This window comes from Rattus norvegicus, chromosome 17 (assembly GCF_021556685.1).
Source record: "Rattus norvegicus strain SHRSP/BbbUtx chromosome 17, alternate assembly SHRSP_T2T, whole genome shotgun sequence".
Taxonomy (NCBI): Eukaryota; Metazoa; Chordata; class Mammalia; order Rodentia; family Muridae; genus Rattus; species Rattus norvegicus.
The window spans coordinates 27086948-27105331 of record NC_141550.1 but is presented as its reverse complement, the minus strand read 5'-3'; the positions used below and the strand labels follow the sequence as shown (position 1 = coordinate 27105331).

The window sequence follows — 18384 nt, the reverse complement described above, 5'->3', positions numbered from 1 at the left end:
TCCTCAGTGTGGGGGTTAAGGGCATGTACCATCGCATCTGGTGTTTCTTTTTAAACTTGGATTTTTCGTGTCTGAGTGTTATCCTAGTTAGGGTCTTTATTGCTTCGATGAAACACCATGAACAAAAGCAACTTGGGGAGGAAAGGGTTTATTTCACTCACAACTCCATGGAACCGTTCATCATCAAAAGCAGTGAGGGCAGGAACTGCGGCAGAGCAGGAACCTAGAGGCAGGAGCTGATGCAGAGGCCACAGAGGAGTGCTGCTCACTGGCTAGCTCCTTATGGCCCACTCAGCCTGCTTTCTTATAGATCCCAGGACTACCAGCTCAGGGTGGGCCTTCCCATATTAGTCACTAATTAAGAAAAGGCCCTACAGGTTTGCCCACAGGTCAAACTTATGGAGGCATTTTCTCAATTGAAGTTCCCTCCTCTCTGATGGCTCTAGCTTGTATCATGACATAAAATTAACCAGCACAGGACTATTGCAATCTTCCCAATAATCCTTATATTGTATGATGACGATTTAAATCTAAACATGCGAACAGTCAACTGGTGCCCATGGTCACCATAATAATATGCTAGGGTAGCTGTAGCCCACATATTTGAAAATACAAACATAAAATCATGGATCCTGCTGTTTCCCGTACAGCAGAAACAACCTTGGCCACACTTTTACTGTTTTTAAAGATTTTTTTTTAATTTAGAGTGTGTGTGTGTGTGTGTGTGTGTGTGTGTGTGTGTGTGTGTGTGTGTGTAGGCATATGCACGTGGGTGCCTTGGAGCCCAGAGGAGGGCACCAGATCCTCTGAAACTGGAGTTACATGGCTGTGAGCCGCCATGTTGATGCTTGAAATAAAACTTGGATCCACTATAAAAAGAGCAAGTTTCTTACCCACGGAGTCATCTCCCCAGCCCTGTGCTACACCGTTTTTTATTTTGTCCACTGGTATATGTACTTACCACAACCCTTCCCCCTTCAATGGTATGAAAGGAAAAGGAGCTGTGGGTCCTTGTCTTTCTACGTTTCATCACTTTCAGCCTAAGTGGCACAGAGAAGGCACGCAGGAGTCTGGTGGGCTCAGGTCGTCGTCCCTCTCTATCGTTTTCTTCCTGCTTTTCAAACGTGCATGTACTTGCCTGACTGCTCAGACAAATGACTGTTAAAGCAGCTGAAAGGGAGGACAGCATCATCACTGCAGGGAAGTCGTGGTGGAGCTGGGGAGATAACTCTGTGGTTAAGGGAAGTCGTGGTGGCCCCAGCCTGAGACAGTTAGTTGGTCGCGCTGCAGCCATAGTCAGGAAGTAGAAAAGTTTGACTGTTCTGCTCGTTCTTTCCTTTTTCTTCAGTACAGGATGACAACCCACAGGTGGGGCTGCCTATGGTCATGGTAGATCTTCCACCTCAATTAACCTAGTCTAGATAATCAATCCCTTAAAGGCATGCCCTGAAGCTGATCTAGTCTAGAAAATTCCTTACAGACCTGCCCCACAGCTTGCCTCATAGGTGATTCTGGACACTGTCAAGTTTTAGATATTACCCCCTCAGTGCAAATCCTGGACCGGTGGGAAGCTCGGCTTCTCCCTTCTTCATTCCCTTCTCTCCCTCTCCCTCTCCCTCTCCCTCTCCCTCTCCCTCTCCCTCTCCCTCTCCCTCTCCCTCTCCCCCTCCCCCTCCCCCTCCCCCTCCCCCTCTCCCTCTCCCCCTCCCCCTCCCCCTCCCCCTCCCCCTCTCCCTCTCCCTCTCCCCCTCCCCCTCCCCCTCCCCCTCTCTCTCTCCCTCTCCCTCTCCTTCTCCCTCTCTTCCCCCTTTCTCTCCCTCCTTTCTCCCTCCCCCTTCCCTTCCTCCTCCTCCCTACTCCATCCTGAACTTTAACATCCTTAACATCCAGTATAATCCTGTACTCCTTTGACTTATTTTAGTTTTGCTTTGTTTTATTTTTCAAAACAGAGTTTCTCTGTAGCCCTGGCTGTCTTGGAACTCAGTCTGTAGACCAAGTTGGCCTCCAACTCATAGAGATTTGCCTGTCTCCGCCTCCTGAGTGCTGGGATTAAAGGCACGTACCATCAGCTCCTTTGTTTCTTGATGGTCTCCTCTTGATGGGTTGTATAGTGAAATCTGTGCTCCTGGGGCAACACACACCACACGTGAGTGGGCAGCTAGAAGAGAGGCAGTCGACATTCTGCGCATCTCCTCCGCTCACATACATCGTGCTTTACTTACAAAGCCCACATTCACATAGGAAACAAGAAGAATTTCAAGATGGCAGCATATCTGCTGTAGACAACTTTGGGCACACGGTCCAGCATCATGTCTTATGCCCATGAAGTATGGAATGACCACCGCCAAGTCAGGTGAGCGGACAACATTAGGATATGACTTTCGGATCCACTAAGACATGGCTTGGACGCTGCATAATACAACAGACATTTGTCACGCTATTCAGTGGCCATAGCTCTCGCTAAAACGGGTGGGGGAGTGTTCCTTTTATAAGCGTGGTAGGGTGTGACTGTTCATGCAGGTCTATGTGTGTGTTGGGGGCAGGGTGAGGCGGCCAGAAGTCAAGTCTGGGTATTGTTCCTTAGGTGTCAACTTTTTTAAAAAAGTAAATAAATAAGTAGGAGAATCGTGCTCTAAAATAATAACTAAGAACATTGTGTGGTAAACCCATAAACTGTGGCTACCGGAGTAGTGTGTGCAGTTGCAGGAGCTATGCTCTTCAGTGACTGGCAACACAATAGCGGCAGTGCCGTGAACACAGAACAACACATCCGTCACGCTGAGGTGTCACTAAGCAACAGGAACCGTCCGATCCCATTACCATCACCCCTGTAGCCTGTCACAGACGGGAACGGGGTAATGCCATGAATATTTTAGCCTATTTGGGGATGGGACCCCAGGAAAGAAGATGAAGGCGTGGGAAGAGAGAGGTGTATTCCCAGGCTGGTTTGAGTGAATAGGGCTCAGTCTCACTGGGCCATCAATAATGCACCTCTACCTCTGACTCCCGGAGGAAGTGATTTACTCGATGACTCTTCCCTTGGTTCGTGGTGGCCTTAGGGCTGTCCGTCAACCCCTCAGCATCTCTAGGTTTGCACATCCCTGGGATGACTCGGCAGGCTTTCCAAGTCACCCTTCCTGTACAGGCGAGGAGCCTGGGGCAGAGAAGAAAGTTCAGGGCAGCCTGGTGAGGTGTGAGTCAGGCCTGTGCACAGCTGGTTTCCACGGCAACACAGGCCTAAGAGGAGCATCAGCTTCATTCCCCACAACACCTAGCCCAGGGCACCCCAGAGTCCACAGACACGCTACTGCGGACCAGTGCCCCCCACCCCAGAGTCTCTGCAGGGGGATAGCAGCAGGGTCTGAGAATTGGCCTTTCTTGTGCGTTCTCTACACGGGCACGAAAGCCTTTAAGATATTCTTTATGGTTTATAGTTTATGCTCCCTAAAGCCTCTCATGCTAAGGGCTTGGTCCCAAGCTGGTAACACCACTGAGAGATAGCAGGGCCCTTAAAAGGCAGGGCCCAGCGGGAGGGGTTAGGTCATGGGACATACCCTTAAAGGAGTTATTGGGACCCTGCCCCCTTCTCTTAACTTTCTCCTTTCCCTCCCTCTTGCCTCCCTCCCTTTCTCCTTTCCCTCTCCCTCCCTCCCTCTTGCCTCCCTTCCTTTCTCCTTTCCCTCTCCCTCCCTCTTGCCTCCCTTCCTTTCTCCTTTCCCTCTCTCTCCCTCCCTCTTGCCTCCCTTCCTTTCTCCGTTCTCTCTCGTTTTTCCTCTCTCCCCACCCCCTGCCCAGCTTCCGGGTTGCTTCAGGGAAACAGCCTTTCTCTGTCACACGCTCTTGTGCGTCCCACTATAACGCCCTGACTCACCACACACCCGATGCCTATGGGAGTCAAATGCCTGTGGTTTGAAACCTCTGCGACTTAGGGTCAAAATAATTCTTGCCTCTAATTTTATTTTCCCAGGCTTCTTGTCACAGCAACAGTAATCTGACTAATACCATATGTATCTGCCCTGTGCAGACTGATCAATAAGAAGAATTTCTTTAAAATAAGAATAGATGTGGGGCTGGAGAGAGGGCTCAGCAGTTAAGGGTACCGGCTGCTCTTCCAGAGGTCCTGAGTTCAATTCCCAGCAACCACACAGTGCCTCACAACCATCTGTGATGGGATCCGATGCCTTCTTCTGGCACGCAGATGTACATGCAGGTAGAGTAGCCAATATACATAAAATGAAATTTAAATATATATATGAGTTATATATGTATACATATTTAATATGTATAATATTGTATTTAATAATACATGTAAAAATAAAAATGGAATTGGCATACAGTCACCGGAGAAAGCCAACAGAGAACTGCTCAGATAATGGGAATCACCTGAGAAATCCCACAGCGAAAGTGAAGAAGCCGATGAGGAAATGCTGTGTGTGCCTCATCCATTTTCAGCTCCTCTCTGGACCATCCAGCGTCTCTGGAATGGACCATCCATGCTGGTCAACCAGAGGTACCACGAGGACATCCAAGGGCAGGAAAGCCAAGAAGTCACTGATTCCACCAGCTCCTTCCACCCTCCCCCAGTCTACAGATGCTGGTGCTCCACTCCCATAAGCCGCCCTCCTATGGGAGGTTACCCTAACATAACTCATCTCTTATCAGACTCTGACAATCCTGCCAGTCCTTCAGGCCCCAGGGTGGTGACAGCTGCACTGTTTCTGGTCCCAGGTACCCAGCATCCCTGGCCTCATCAGCAATGTGTTCAGTTCAGCCTTCATCTTCCTCCTTCCATCCGGTGATAGCGGGTGCCTGAGGAAAGAAAAAAGAAGAGAAACTAGAGCCAGGTGCTTAGCTGGGTGGATGCTTCTGGGGCTTTTAAGAATGAAAAATAGCCCTGTCGACGCGGAAGATGATACTGGAATTTTAAGACTGACTTACGGGATCAGATGAGATATAAGATAAATAAGCAGATAAATAACACATAAAAATGAAGCCGAGGCTTTGAGAGAGATGATTGAGGCAATTAAAATACATCCAGAGACCAAGTGCAGCGTGGTGGGGTGGATTTTTCTTCCCAACCGTGAAGAATTTGCTATAGGCAAGGGAGAGGCCCCAAAGGTGCTAATTTGTACTATATAAAACTTTCCCCATCTGCACGGGCTCTGGGAACACAGAACTCTGGCAGGAGAAAAGAAAGGGCCCATGAAGCCATGGGCACGGAACCTTTCCGACTCGTCTTGGGAAACAGTAGATAAGATCAGCCCAGAAATTGAATAATCCAAGAACACACTGATAACTCGGGAGTGTTGCAACCAGTTTAAAGTTCACATCTTGCTTGATTTATGAATCCATAATAAAATCAATCAAGAAGCCAGTGGTGGCTGAGTCACCTGACTCTATTCCACAGCCCACCCCCAGCCTGGGCCCAGAGCTCAGATGTTTCTGGCATCGCTCCAGGTGGCATAAGATGTCTTCGCCGTGCAGAAAGGATGGGGAGTGCGTCTGCCTCAGATCTTACCAAGACTTTCCAAGGGCAGCGCTTACACTAGATAATGGAGCTTTCATAGCAAATGGTTTTGGTTTTGGTTTGGTTTGGTTTGGTTTTAACCTCACAGAACGTCTAGAGACCCTCGATTCTGTTTTTACTGTTTACACTGTGCCCTATGGTTTTCCAGACTCCCAAGGTTCAATCAGCATCCCTGCTATAAGGCTGAATCCTTCAGAATTCTAGAGCTTTGCCAAAAATAAGCCAATGTGTGTAGGGCTTTTGTTCTAGCTGATTGCTTACATAGGGCCAGAACATAGGATGAGACACAGGTCTTAAATCTTTTCATCGAGGGGTTAATCCACATTATTGGTCACAGTGTTTGACTTCAGCTGATGAAATGCCATTAGCATCTTCAAAACAGTCCATGTTTATTGAATGCTTCCTATGTACCAGGTGATACTTAAGTACTAGATACTGTGACTTGATCCTGTGATGTATGCCTGTGTCGGTTTTTCATTACTATAATAAAACACCTGATACAAGCTACTTATAAAGAAAAGAAGTTTATTTAGCTCACAATTTGGGGGTTTCTAGGACATGGTGCCTACAACAGGGCAGTTCTAGCAGGGACCTCATGGTGATTGGTGAATAGTGGGTACAATGTCAGGGAGAGTGTGTCAGAATGAAAACTGACATCCATGCCAGGAAGCAGAAACTAAGGCCCCATAATTCCTTCTAAGGATGCACCCCCGATGGCCTAATACCTCCTCCTAGACCTTCTCCCCCAACATCTCTCTCTTTCTATCTCTCTCCCCCCTCCCTCCCTCCCTCTTTCTTTCTCTTTCTCCCCACCCCCTCTTAAGGAAGGCAAGGTTTACTTTGGCTATGGTTTAAGAGACACAGTCAGTCCAGCAAAGCAGTACATGCCTTTCTTCAGCTCCCTCACTTGGAAGGGGAGGAAAGATCTCTGTGACTCTGTGGCCAACTCTACATGGCGAGTTCCAGGAAGCCAGGACTACATAGAAAAACCCTATCCCAAAAGAGAAACACAGAGACAGAGGGAGGAAGGAGATGCACTCCATCATGGTGTGGCAGACGTGGCAGGAACATGAGGCACCTGTCACATTGTGTCTCTGTCTGAAAGCTGATTGTAATACCAGGAAGTGAAGCCAGACCATAAAGGGACAAGGCCCATCCCCAGTGACCCACTTCCTCTTGCAAGATTCTTTCTCCTAGAGGTTCTACAACCTTCCGAAGCAGTACTACTAACCAGGGACCGAGTATTTAAACACATGAGCCTGTAAGGAACATGTTGGCTTTAGCCACATTCCTCCTCTGGCCTCACAGACTCACGGCCATAATGAAAAGCATATTCATCTATAGTCTTTAACAGTCCTGACCCTGCTCGAAAGTCCATCCTCTTCTAAGAAGCAGTGAAGTGAGCCCCCGTAGAATCAAAACACAAGTCACAGACTTCCAACATACAAAATAAGCCCCACCTCCTACGGGTACACACCATTCTCCGATGCTGTCACCCTGAACAGCAAGTTCCCTACATAATAACCTTTGGGGGGGGGGGAGGATGGGAACACAAACCACATTCAAGCAGTGGTGCCTCATCTCTGCAGATGAAGAGGCCAAGCTCAAGAAAGGCCAAGAAACTGGCCGGCATCATGGAGGGGCCACGCATCCCACTAATCCAATGGTTCTTGCTTGTCTTTATATTTACTGTGATAAAAAGGTTCCAATCAAAAGCAAGCGAAAGAGGAAAATAGTTCATTTGGCTTCACTTTCAGGTAACAGGCCATCACCGAGGGAGGATAGGACAGGAACTCAAGGCAGAAACCTGGAGGCAGGAACTGAAGCAGAGACCATGAAGGGCTGCTGCTTACTGGCTCATGTTTGATTGGCTTTCTTATACAGCCAAGACCTAGGCCATCCCATGTCAGTCATCAATCAGGATAATAACCCAAGGACATTGTCTTAGTCAGTGCTGGGATGAGACTCTACGTCCTTGTCAGCTTTTATGAAAGAAAGCATTTCATTGGGGCTGGCTTACAGTTTCAGAGGTTTAGTCCATGATCATCATGGCAGGAAGCACAGTAGCATGCAGGCAGACGTTGTACTGTAGTTCTATATCCAGATCAGCAGGCAGCAGGAAGTGAGACACTGGGCCTGACTTGAGCATATGAAATTCCAAAGCCCGCCCCCAGTGACACACTTCCTCCAACAAGGCCACACCTACTCCAACAAGACCTAATCACACCTCCAAATCCCTGTCAAGTATTGTCACACCCTAATGACCAAGCATTCAAATACATGAGCCTATGGGGGCCACTCCTATTCAACCACAACTGACAAACCACCCACAGGTTAAACTGATGGAGGCAACTGAGGTCACCTCTTCCCAGGTGACTCTAGATTGCGTCAAACTGACAATGAAGACTAGACAACACAATAGTTCTTTGCAGGGATCTCTCTGTTCCCTGCCCTGGGGCCAATGACATGTCCTAGAGAGATATTTCATCCTCATAACTGAGACTCAAGGCCAGGAACACTAAATATCCTACAGTGATGTCTCTACCACACACACACTGTGACAGAGAATTAGCATCTATGGTCAGCAGAACCAATGCGCCAAGCCAGATCTAACCGTGACTCTCTGTCTTAACCCTTTCCTCATTGGTTGTAGTGCTGTTCTATTTGGCAAGATGCCTTCATTAGATTAAGTCCCAAGCGTTTCTTTCAGATTGACCCCTGACATAGTAGGGTGGGAAACTCTTCCCCACACCTACACCTACTTTTCTTCATCTGTCTTCTCCTTGAGTTGCAATGAAGGGATTATTAACTGCTTGGCAGAGCATTCATTCTAAGAGAACAGAGTGGCAAGCTTAAATGTTCTGCCATGAGCTGCCAGAGGCAAGATTGATAGACCCAGAGAGCTTTACCAAGCACTCTTTTGAATTACCGTGTAAAGTTAAAGAAAGGAAACAGAACACTCAAGATTTTTCTGGCTTTTCCTACGCAGTGACATACCATGCCATTCCACGGTAGCTCAAGAAAAGCATAAAGGTAAAGGCCATAGTCTTGGATATCATCTTAGTCTAGTTCTGTTGCTATAACAAAACACAGAAGATCAAGTTAATGAGAGAAACTTATTTGGCCTTTATTACTAGAGCTAGAAAGGAGAAGATGATGGACCTGCTCATCATCTGAGAAGGACCCAGCTTCAGAGATGAAGAAGCTGCTAGCTAGCTCACCTCTGAATTCCCCTTCTTATAAAGTCACACATGCCACTAAGGTGGCCTCACTTTCACGACCCCACCTAAGGTCGATCAACTCACAAAGGTTCCTCCTCCCCAAACCTTCAATATCAAGACTTCCAGATTAATTTTCAACACAGGAGCTTCTGCAGTGCACGTTCTAATCATAGCAGAGAGGGCTCATCCACTTAGGGCAATGTTCTGGATGGCTCCTATGCCTTGGCTTTTGAGTCTCAACCAGGAATCATGGAAGCCAGACATCAGGCTGTAGCTTTTCTTTATCCCCCAAGTCCATAGTCTTGATTCTCTCCAGCTCACTTCATGGAAGAGGGAAAGGCTTTGCTACCAAATTGAAGTGGTGGTGGAGGATTGAATTTTTAAAAGATCTTGCCTTGTCCCCACAAAAAGGAGAGCCCAAGACAAGTATAAAAACATCTAGAAGATTAGAATCAAGAAAGGTTCCAAAAACCATGGTTATAAATGGAATCGTTAGTGACGTGCAGAAGAAATCTGACCAGGCGCTGCACCTTGGGATCAGTGTTTAACTTAAGATGAGGTCCAAGGTTGACATGATTTTTAGGCCCCTCTTGAAGCATGTTTGTGTCCCCATGATAGGCACAAATACCTGGGCCGAGAAGCACCAGGATAAGCTGTCACCATGTTTCAAGGCCAACAGCCCCTCTGCCAGTATTTCATCTGAGCACACTTTGGCCATAACCCCACACTAGCACTTCAGGCTCCCGCAGCTCAGCTCAGAGCTTAAATATGCAGCTTGTAGTAGGCGACTTGTTCCTCCTTCACTATGAACTGAGAGTCCTGCTAGAACACCGGCGCTTGGTAGATCTTGGAAAGGGCTTGGATCTTGTGAGCCCGACTGTTTTCTGAGAGTGTTGGGGCCCTACTGGTCCTCAGCCCCCTCTACGATGGAATGAGGAAACCGGACGAGCCTCTAGACCCAGCGCACAACCCCAGCCCTGTCCCCACCCCTCCCCTGACCGAGTGACAGTCTCGACAGCCCCCTTTTCATGTCCATTCCAAAATTTTCTCCAACTGCTATGAACACTGAGGCACACAGACCCTGATTCAGTCCTCACCCTTGCTTTTTGCTGTCAGGGTGAAGTTCAAATTGCCAGTTAGCAATTCCAGGCTCCAGGAACTGGTCTAAGGAGAACTCATCTTTACTTTGTTCATCCTGGACATTTGACTATGAGCAACTTTCTGCTGCCAGCCAGCACCCTAAGATCTCTCAAAAGTTTGATTTGTCTTTCACACACCTTCCTCCCCTATCCGAAGCTGCTGTCTTTCTCTTCAGCCTGGGGCGCTCCTCCCTCCCCCTCCCCAAGCCCACACCGACGCTCACACCCACACCCACACAACCTTCTCCAGGCAGCATTTGCTTCAAATGGCCCTTATCCTCAGTTTTGCCTTCTGTATTTTGTTACCTCTTTCTGTGACTAATTTATGTTGGGCTTTAGTAAAAACCTATATTTATGGGGCTTGGGACTACCCACAACTTCTGGCATCCACTTATCCAGATGGGGTCCTGGAACTTTTGCTGCAGTGGACTACAGAAGACTTGCAGGCCATCAAGCCCTTGAACTTGTTTGTGCGTCCCCATTTGAATACTGAGTCCACTAGAGCAGAAGCTACACCGTATTTAGTTAGTCCCATTTATTTACACGGTACCTCATACATATTACCAAAAACAGCATAATTTTAAAAACTTCAAAGTCACATCTATTCCTATCTGGTCTTCTTTCCTCCTTCAAAAGACCCTACGGTCTTAAATGTACAGGATTAGATTTTTTATTTTTTATTTTTATTTTTATTTTTTTATCTTTTACATTTGTTCTGACTACATATAGGCCTACGCATGCAGTGCCCAAAAGAAAAAAATCCAGAAGAGGGCACTACACACTACATCCCTCTAGAACTAGAGCTGTGGGTGCTTGTCAGTGGCCATGGGGGAGCTGGAAATCGAACCCAGGTTCTCTGATAACTATCCAGTGCCTGGGGTTAGATAATTTAAGTAGTTTTAAAATCATCATAAAGGGGTTGGGGATTTAGCTCAGCGGTAGAGCGCTTGCCCAGCAAACGCAAGGCCCTGGGTTCGATCCCCAGCTCCGAAAAAAAGAAAAAAGAAAAAAAATCATCATAAAAAGTAATATTATACAGAATGCTTGTTGAGTTAGACATTATGCTAAGTACTTTCATCTTTAGGTATTCATCAAGGCCCACCCCAGTAACCTACTTCTCCCCGCCAGGGCTGACCTCCTAGATGTTCCCCAGTCTCCCAAAATAGCACCTAGCACCATAAGGATCATGTGCAAAAGAAAAAAAAAATGCCTGTGGGAAATGTTTCAGACTCCAGCCATCCATCTGAGGAATCATAGCTCTGCTCTTTTCCCCCATCTGTCTTGGGGCACACCCACATTATAAATAGACAGCCCTCCTTAAGGGTTTTTCTTCACAGTCAACTCACACTGGAGCATGGCCTGCCGTTGCCCACAGACTCAAGCATCTCACCCTGATGAGTGATTCTGTCAGACAGCAAGGCTTAGGGAGGGCGTACTGTGCTCAGGGTCAGGTTCAGAGCCATTCTAAGGGCAAGCGAGGCCACTTCAGTCCCCGTGATGAACTCATCCTCCAGCCAATGACTGAGGCACCATGCAACTGTGACAAGCCGGTCCGCGGGCTTGGGGAGGTGAGTCTGGTCACAGCTGGAGTTCGATCTAGGTGTGGTAGTGCTTTCACTTTGGCAGAGGGCTCGATGGGAGCAAACACATCGTTGGAGGCCGCTACCCCTAGAATGTTCCTCTAAGAACTTTGAGCAGCTTGAAGTGCTGAAGGGGGCTGAATTCCCAAGACAGCAGTAGATGTACTGTTCCAGGCACTCAGCCAAAAGGAGGACCAAGCACTCCAGCATGCTGCCCGAAGCTTGGGTGGAGGAGGTGGGTGTGACTCAGCTTTTCCTCTGCCCAGACGCACACGCGCGCACAGGCACAGGCACAGGCACAGGCACAGGCACAGGCACAGGCACAGGCACAGGCACAGGCACAGGCACAGGCACACGCACCTACCTCTTCGTTGGGGTGGGAAAACAGGTTTCTATGAAACACTGTGTTCCCAGCTGCCCCCTGCATCTGAGAGCATGATTGCTCTCTGCTGAGCAAGGCAGGCATTTTTGTGGGAAAACCTTTGAAGGGTTCTTTATCTTCAGCTAAAACTTTATGATGCGAGCGGAGCACACCCAGAGGCATCTGTCCACCATTCTAGCTTCTCAAACGTGTGTTCTAAAATGTGCCTATCATAGTTCCTTCTTAAATGATGGGCTCGCACTGCGCATGCTCAGGAATGATCCCACCCCCACCACCCCCCACCCCAGTGTACTTTCCCAAATAAAATCGCCATGCTTGCTTCATTTGCGGAGGGCTTGCTTTGGAAGTAACTTCCAAACTCTGCATACCTACTGCAGGTAATAAATCTTTCTCTACCTTTTTACGTCTTGGCTCTGTTTGTTTGACTTCAAGCCCACTGAGGTAGGAACTCTGTGTATTCCATTATACAACCTGCAACTGTCCGCCCTTCCAGAGCCTCTCTCCTCTCACCTCTTTCTCTAGGAAGCCCTTACACTGCAGGCTCCTTCAACCACACAGAACTGTCTGTGCCAATAAGACCAGACATTACACGACTTTGCTTTGCTGTTGATATTTTCGCCTGCATAAAATGTCTTTGTCTTTCCTTCCTCACAAAATCTACCTGGTCATTCTCTAACCATCTTATATTTACCCAGTGACCAGTTCCTCCCCTAGGCAAAAGTGTATTGCGCCAGTCCTCATCCCACAGCACCTTCTGCACACTACCTCACAATGCCATTCTGTGCTGTCCTACTGCTCTCAGGGAGCCTGGCTACTTGACACCAACTGTCTTTCCTATTCCAACGCCAACCATCTGGACCTACCTAGCACACAGCAGGAACGTATACCATAGGCCATTTTTTATTCCACACTCTAACTGATAATAAAGATTTATTCAGCTCATAGTTCTGGAGGCTGAGATACCCAAGAGTACCTGTCAACATCTGCCCAGCATCTTCTGAGGGCCGTTTTTCTGCATCATAGCATGGTGGAAGGCATCAGGTAGTCGTGAGATGCTATCCCAAGTCTGTCTTCTCTTCTAACCAAGTCACCATGGGCTGGGTATATGACACATGCCACGGGGTGGGGGTGGGGGGAGACAAAGGATCTCTGTGAGTTTGAAGCCATTTGTTAGTTCAAGGACATGACTGTAGCCCTGACGGGCTACATAGTGGGACCTTGTCTTAAAGAAGAAAAGCCATCCTGGGTCCTTCCTTCATGACCTCATGTAATCTCAACCACCTCCCAGAGACCCCACCTCTCAATACAGATGTCATTATCGTGGGGGTGGGGAGTAAGCTTTCAGCAGCTAAACATTTGGAGCACATGCCTACCTAAACCACAAGAGAGCCTGATCAGCACTTACTCAAGCAACTGCAAATCCATGGAGACTATGACTTATATCCTGATATGACTGATTCATCCCAAAGACACTGGATCCTTTAAGCCACTGTCTCCCATCTGCCAGCCCCAGGACTAGGTACCTACAACAACCTAGGAGCAACCACCATGCATTCTCAAAAGAGAGCTCAAGGTCACACACACACACACACACACACACACACACACACACACACACTCACTCACTGACAAGGCACAAGAGGATGCCTCCATAGCCTGGAACCACGCTTGGCTGAGTTTCCAGATGTCTGTGTCTGTGGGATAAAGCCACTCCTTGTGAGAGCTGCAACTCCCCCTCTTCCTCTCACTCATGGTAGTGACCAACCAGGGCCAGCTGTCCTCTGCAGGAAGTGACATTCTCCTCCACATTACAGCCTGGGAACAGACTATCACATATCTATCTTCCTCTAGGTTTTTGTTTTTTGTTTTGGGGGTTTTTTGTTTGTCTGTTTGTTTTACCAAATCCTGAAGATTGGGTATATTCATTAGTATTTTCATTAGAGCACATAGGTGTTTTGCCTGCTCGTATGTCTGTGCTCCACATTTGTGCCGTGATGAAGGAGGATAGACGTGGATGTTGGAGCCTATGGAACTGGAGTTAGAGAGATTGCGTGTGAGCCAACACGTGAGGCCTGAGAACTGAGTCCCAGGTTCTGTGCAGGAGCAGCGAATGTTCTTCACACAGAGCTACTTCTCCAGCTCTCGATTCCAGTCTTTATCCAAATGCCACCTTTTAACTTTACAATGTCATCATGGCCCCTGCTAGGTAATAAGGAAACAAGGTCAGAACCTGTGATAGCAGCCTGGAGACAGCAAGACATGACTTCTGTAGACAAGTGTAGATGCATCTGGGATATGAATTTAGAGAGAGGAGGGGAAAGGCAAGCAGGAGGGATGGAGTGCCTGAGTCACCCACAAAACTGGTACACTGAAATTGTAAATCTGATGGGAGGCGTGGCTTTGGAGAAGCCATTATGTCATGAGGGTGGAGTCTTCATGAATGGACCAGTATTCTTAGGAAAGAGCGCCTCTTTGCTCATGGATGTGAGGATGGTGAGAAGGTGTGATCCCTTAACCAGAGGGTAACTCCTGCACACCGCTTAACTGCCAGTGTCTTGGTCTTGAGCGCCTCAGCCTCCAGAAGTGTAACTAATAATTTTCGGTTGCAAGAAAACTAGACCACCTAGGGCTGCAGAATTGCCCAGTGGGTAGAGAGGCTGCAGCAAAGCAGATGACTCGAGTCCAGTCCTCAGGACCCACAAGCTGGAAGGAAATAACTGACTCCTGCAGCTGCCCCATGGCCTGCACACACACTCGAGCATGCACACTCACGCATGCGCATGCACGCAAATACACACACACACACACAGAGAGAGAGAGAGAGAGAGAGAGAGAGAGAGAGAGAGAGAGAGAGAGATTGATTTAAGGGATGTTTGCTATACATCCCAAATGCACTGAAGCAAGAGAGCAAGAGGGAAGGCCACGAGAGATGATCACGACTCGGTCACCGTTAAAAAGATTTGAAGGCCACATTGAAGTGCACACATTTGGAGGTCTGTGGCCTGGAACCAAGATTATGGAAATTCTTTCACCAGATACAGAAGTTTAGCGTGCCCTGCAGAGAGGCTAAGGCAGACACTCAGAGCAGTGCTCTTCTGTGTCTACTGTAGTGTTTGGTTAAAAACCAGTCTGACATCCAAAGCTCTCTTTCATTCTTTACCGTTTGAAATAAAAGCACCATGAGGGAGTGCCCATTCATTAAATACAATTCATTTTTTAAATACTTCTTTCTCTCTCACCCATTAATCATTCGAGAACAACTTCTCCAAATCTAAGCCCTGCCCTGACAAATTCAAATACCCAACACCCTGCCCCTAGATCAACCACCTTTTTAATGCAGAGAATTAAATTTAAAGAGAGCTGAATCGCTGAGTCAGGAAGGAATCCACTAGAAATCATCGGAACCCCACACAAGGAGCCCATCAGTTACTAAGTTTTAAGAGAGAAAAAGGAAAGAATGAAGGAGATGGAGAAAAGGGAGAGAGAAAGAGAGGCAGGGAGAGACAGACAGAGACTGAAAGAGACCAAGACAGAGACACAGAGATAGTGATAAGAGACACACAGAGACGAAGAGTGATGGAGACACACACACACACACACACACACACACACACACACACATACAGAGAGAGAGAGAGAGAGAGAGAGAGAGAGAAACAGAGAGACAGAGAAACAGATAGAGACTAAGAGTCCAAGAGAGACTGAGACAGACAGATAGACACACAGAGAGACAGAGACACAGAGAAACAGAGAAATAGAGATAGACAGGGAGCGACAGAGGAAAAGAGACAGAGACCAAGACAGACAGACAGACAGACAGACATGCACACATGCACATGCACATACACACACAGAGAGATTGAGACTGAGACACAGAGATGGAGACAGAGACTGAGAAAGACCAAGATGTGTGTGTGTGTGAGAGAGAGAGAGAGAGAGAGAGAGAGAGAGAGAGAACACGCTTAGCAGACATCACACAATGAGCCCCTCTTGAAAAAGATGACTCCAGATGGTGTTTATCAAGAGTGGAAGAGGAGTTCCCCTGTTTATTGCAAGGAGACAAAGGATCCTTTATCACTGTTTATTGGCCACTCCCGACACATCAACAACCAATGTGTACTTCATCATTTTGTTGGATGGCTACTAATGTGAAAGCAAAACTCATCCAAGACTTAAGAGCCGTCTCTGTCTAAGGCATTCAATGCTGGCTTAAAATTGATAATAGATTTTTCCAGGCATTTCCATCCATCACAAATGAATGAGCAGGACAGCTGATGGTCACCCCCTTGGTTTAAAGTTTGTAGGAAATAAAAAAGACAACGGTTGCTCACCTTCCTTCTCCCATCAAGAAATGTGTGCTTGGGAGATGGGAGTGTAGCTCACTGATAAGCTACACACCTGGCAACTCCGGGATTTAAAAAAAAAAAAAAAGTATTAGTCTTTTGACTACCTTACTATGCCAGTAAAAATGGCTAGCATTTATGGGAAGAGTCCCTCACACCATGCACGGCACTGGCTCTCCTCCCTGGAATGCTTCAGGCTGTGTCTACAGGTGCAGTGGGATCTGTTGTCATTCCCATTTGATGAGAAGCAGATAGGATGGAGTGACTTACCCTATGTCTCACGGCTGTCCCAGGACCCCCATTATCAGCCTGACTTGAATGTTCCCATCTCCTGGGGTTCGCATTTCCAGGCTCAATGCTATTCGGCACCCCAAGAGAAGAAGCAGGACCTGGGTTTTTCCTAGAGGCATTTGAGGACAATTCACAGTGAAACTGCCTATGTGGCAAACTCCACCAGGCAAACACAACAGCTGGCCTCTAATGGAAAGAACATGGCCGTTTCTAGCAGTATACCAGGGAGTCATAGTTTGCCTTGATTTAGCTTTAGAAACAGTCATGACTGGAAAACAAAACTCAAAATAGAATTTCTAGACCAGTCATGGTAGGACACACCCAGCACTTTAATCTCAGTGCTCAGGAGGCAGAGGCAGGGAGATTTCAATGAGTTTGAGGCCAGCCTTGTTTTCAGAGTAAGTTTCAGGCCAGTCAGAGTTACTTGGTGAGACCCTTTCTCAAAAAACACAGAGAAGTAGGGAGCGGGGAAGGGAGAGAAGAAGGAAGGAGGAGGAGGAAGAGGAGGAGGAAGAGGAAGAGGAGGAAGAAGAGGAGGAGGAGGAGAAATGGTAGTAGTAGTAGCAGCAGCAGCAGCAGCAGCAGCAGCAGCAGCAGCAGCAGTAGTAGTAGTAGCAGCAGCAGCAGCAGCAGCAGCAGCAGTATCTGGTGGTATTTCTAGATTATTCTTGGGTACCTCTGAATCTGTCATGGTAAACCAACCAGTTTGCATTTGCCTTTATGAAATTGTAACTCCATTTTGAAGGTTGACGATCTCCAACTTTCTGAATAAATTTTAAAAAAAGAAAAATTTGCTTTTTTTAATTAAACATATACAAAAAGATAAACTAGTAGTTGGCAAGTTATTCAGATATTTTTGCCATGAAATCACAGTAATATGATTTTTCTAAAAAAATTCTCTATAGTTTTGTTTTTATACTTTTTTTCTTTTTGATTTTGAGAGCTCTTTGTCGCCCTGGCTGTTCTGGAACTCACTAGGCTGACTTCAAACTCCCAGAGATCCACCTGCATATGCCTTCCAAGTGCTGGGATTATATGTACCACTACAGCTGGTTTTTATTTAATTTTTAGTACTTGACTGAATCTTTCAAATGCTTGCAACCTGGCATTGGGGTTTAATATGATATGCATATACAACTAGTTCCTATCCATAACAGATATAACATGTACTCTGAAAATTAAGAGACAGAGAGAGACAGAGACAGACAGAGAGACAGAGAGAGACAGAGAGACAAAGACAGAGAGAAAGACTGAGAGAGAGAAAGAGAGAGACACAGAGAGAAAGACTGAGAGAGAGAGAAAGAGACAGAGAGACAGAGACAGAGACAAAGACAAAGACAGGAAAAGAAAACTTAGAAACATTAATATTGAACTTTAGCTCAGTGGTAGAGTGCTTGCCTAGCAAGTGCAAGGCCCTGGGTTCGGTCCCCAGCTCCGAAAAAAAAAAAAAAAGAAAAAAGAAACATTAATATTGAACTAAGCGGGGGGGGGGGGGGTCCTTTCTTCTTATTTATTCTAAAACAGAATTATGGGGCTGGAGAGATGGCTCAGCAGTTAAAAGGACTGAGTGCTCTCCCAGAAGACCCAGGTTTGAGTCCCAGCGTCTCCATGGCTGCTCACAATTGTATGTAACTTCAGTTTCCAGAGATCTTACATCCTTTGCTGGCCTCTCAATGGGCAGTGCTGGCACATGGTGCACATACACACACACACACACACACACACACACACACACACACACAAGCAAAGCATCCATACACATAAAATAAAAATAAATAAATCTTTTAAAATATGGACAAAACCACAGAACTGGTTTAAATAATCAAGGCAAACATAACACATTGCTATTTTCCGCCCCTCCAGATGGGCATAATTTCATGCATCTGTGACCTTACATTTTG

The 18384-nt window shown here is 47.0% G+C and overlaps 1 long non-coding RNA gene across 1 annotated transcript; it reads right to left on the bottom strand.

Moving 5' to 3' along the window:
* Positions 1 to 4253: 4253 nt before the first annotated feature.
* Positions 4254 to 13541, bottom strand: LOC100909970 (uncharacterized). The gene is made up of 3 exons (NR_110686.1): positions 13255 to 13541; positions 12823 to 12946; positions 4254 to 4809 (listed from the first exon to the last, which is right to left on the bottom strand). It is a non-coding gene; the product is annotated as an uncharacterized LOC100909970 (long non-coding RNA).
* Between the last annotated feature and the right edge of the window lie 4843 nt (positions 13542 to 18384).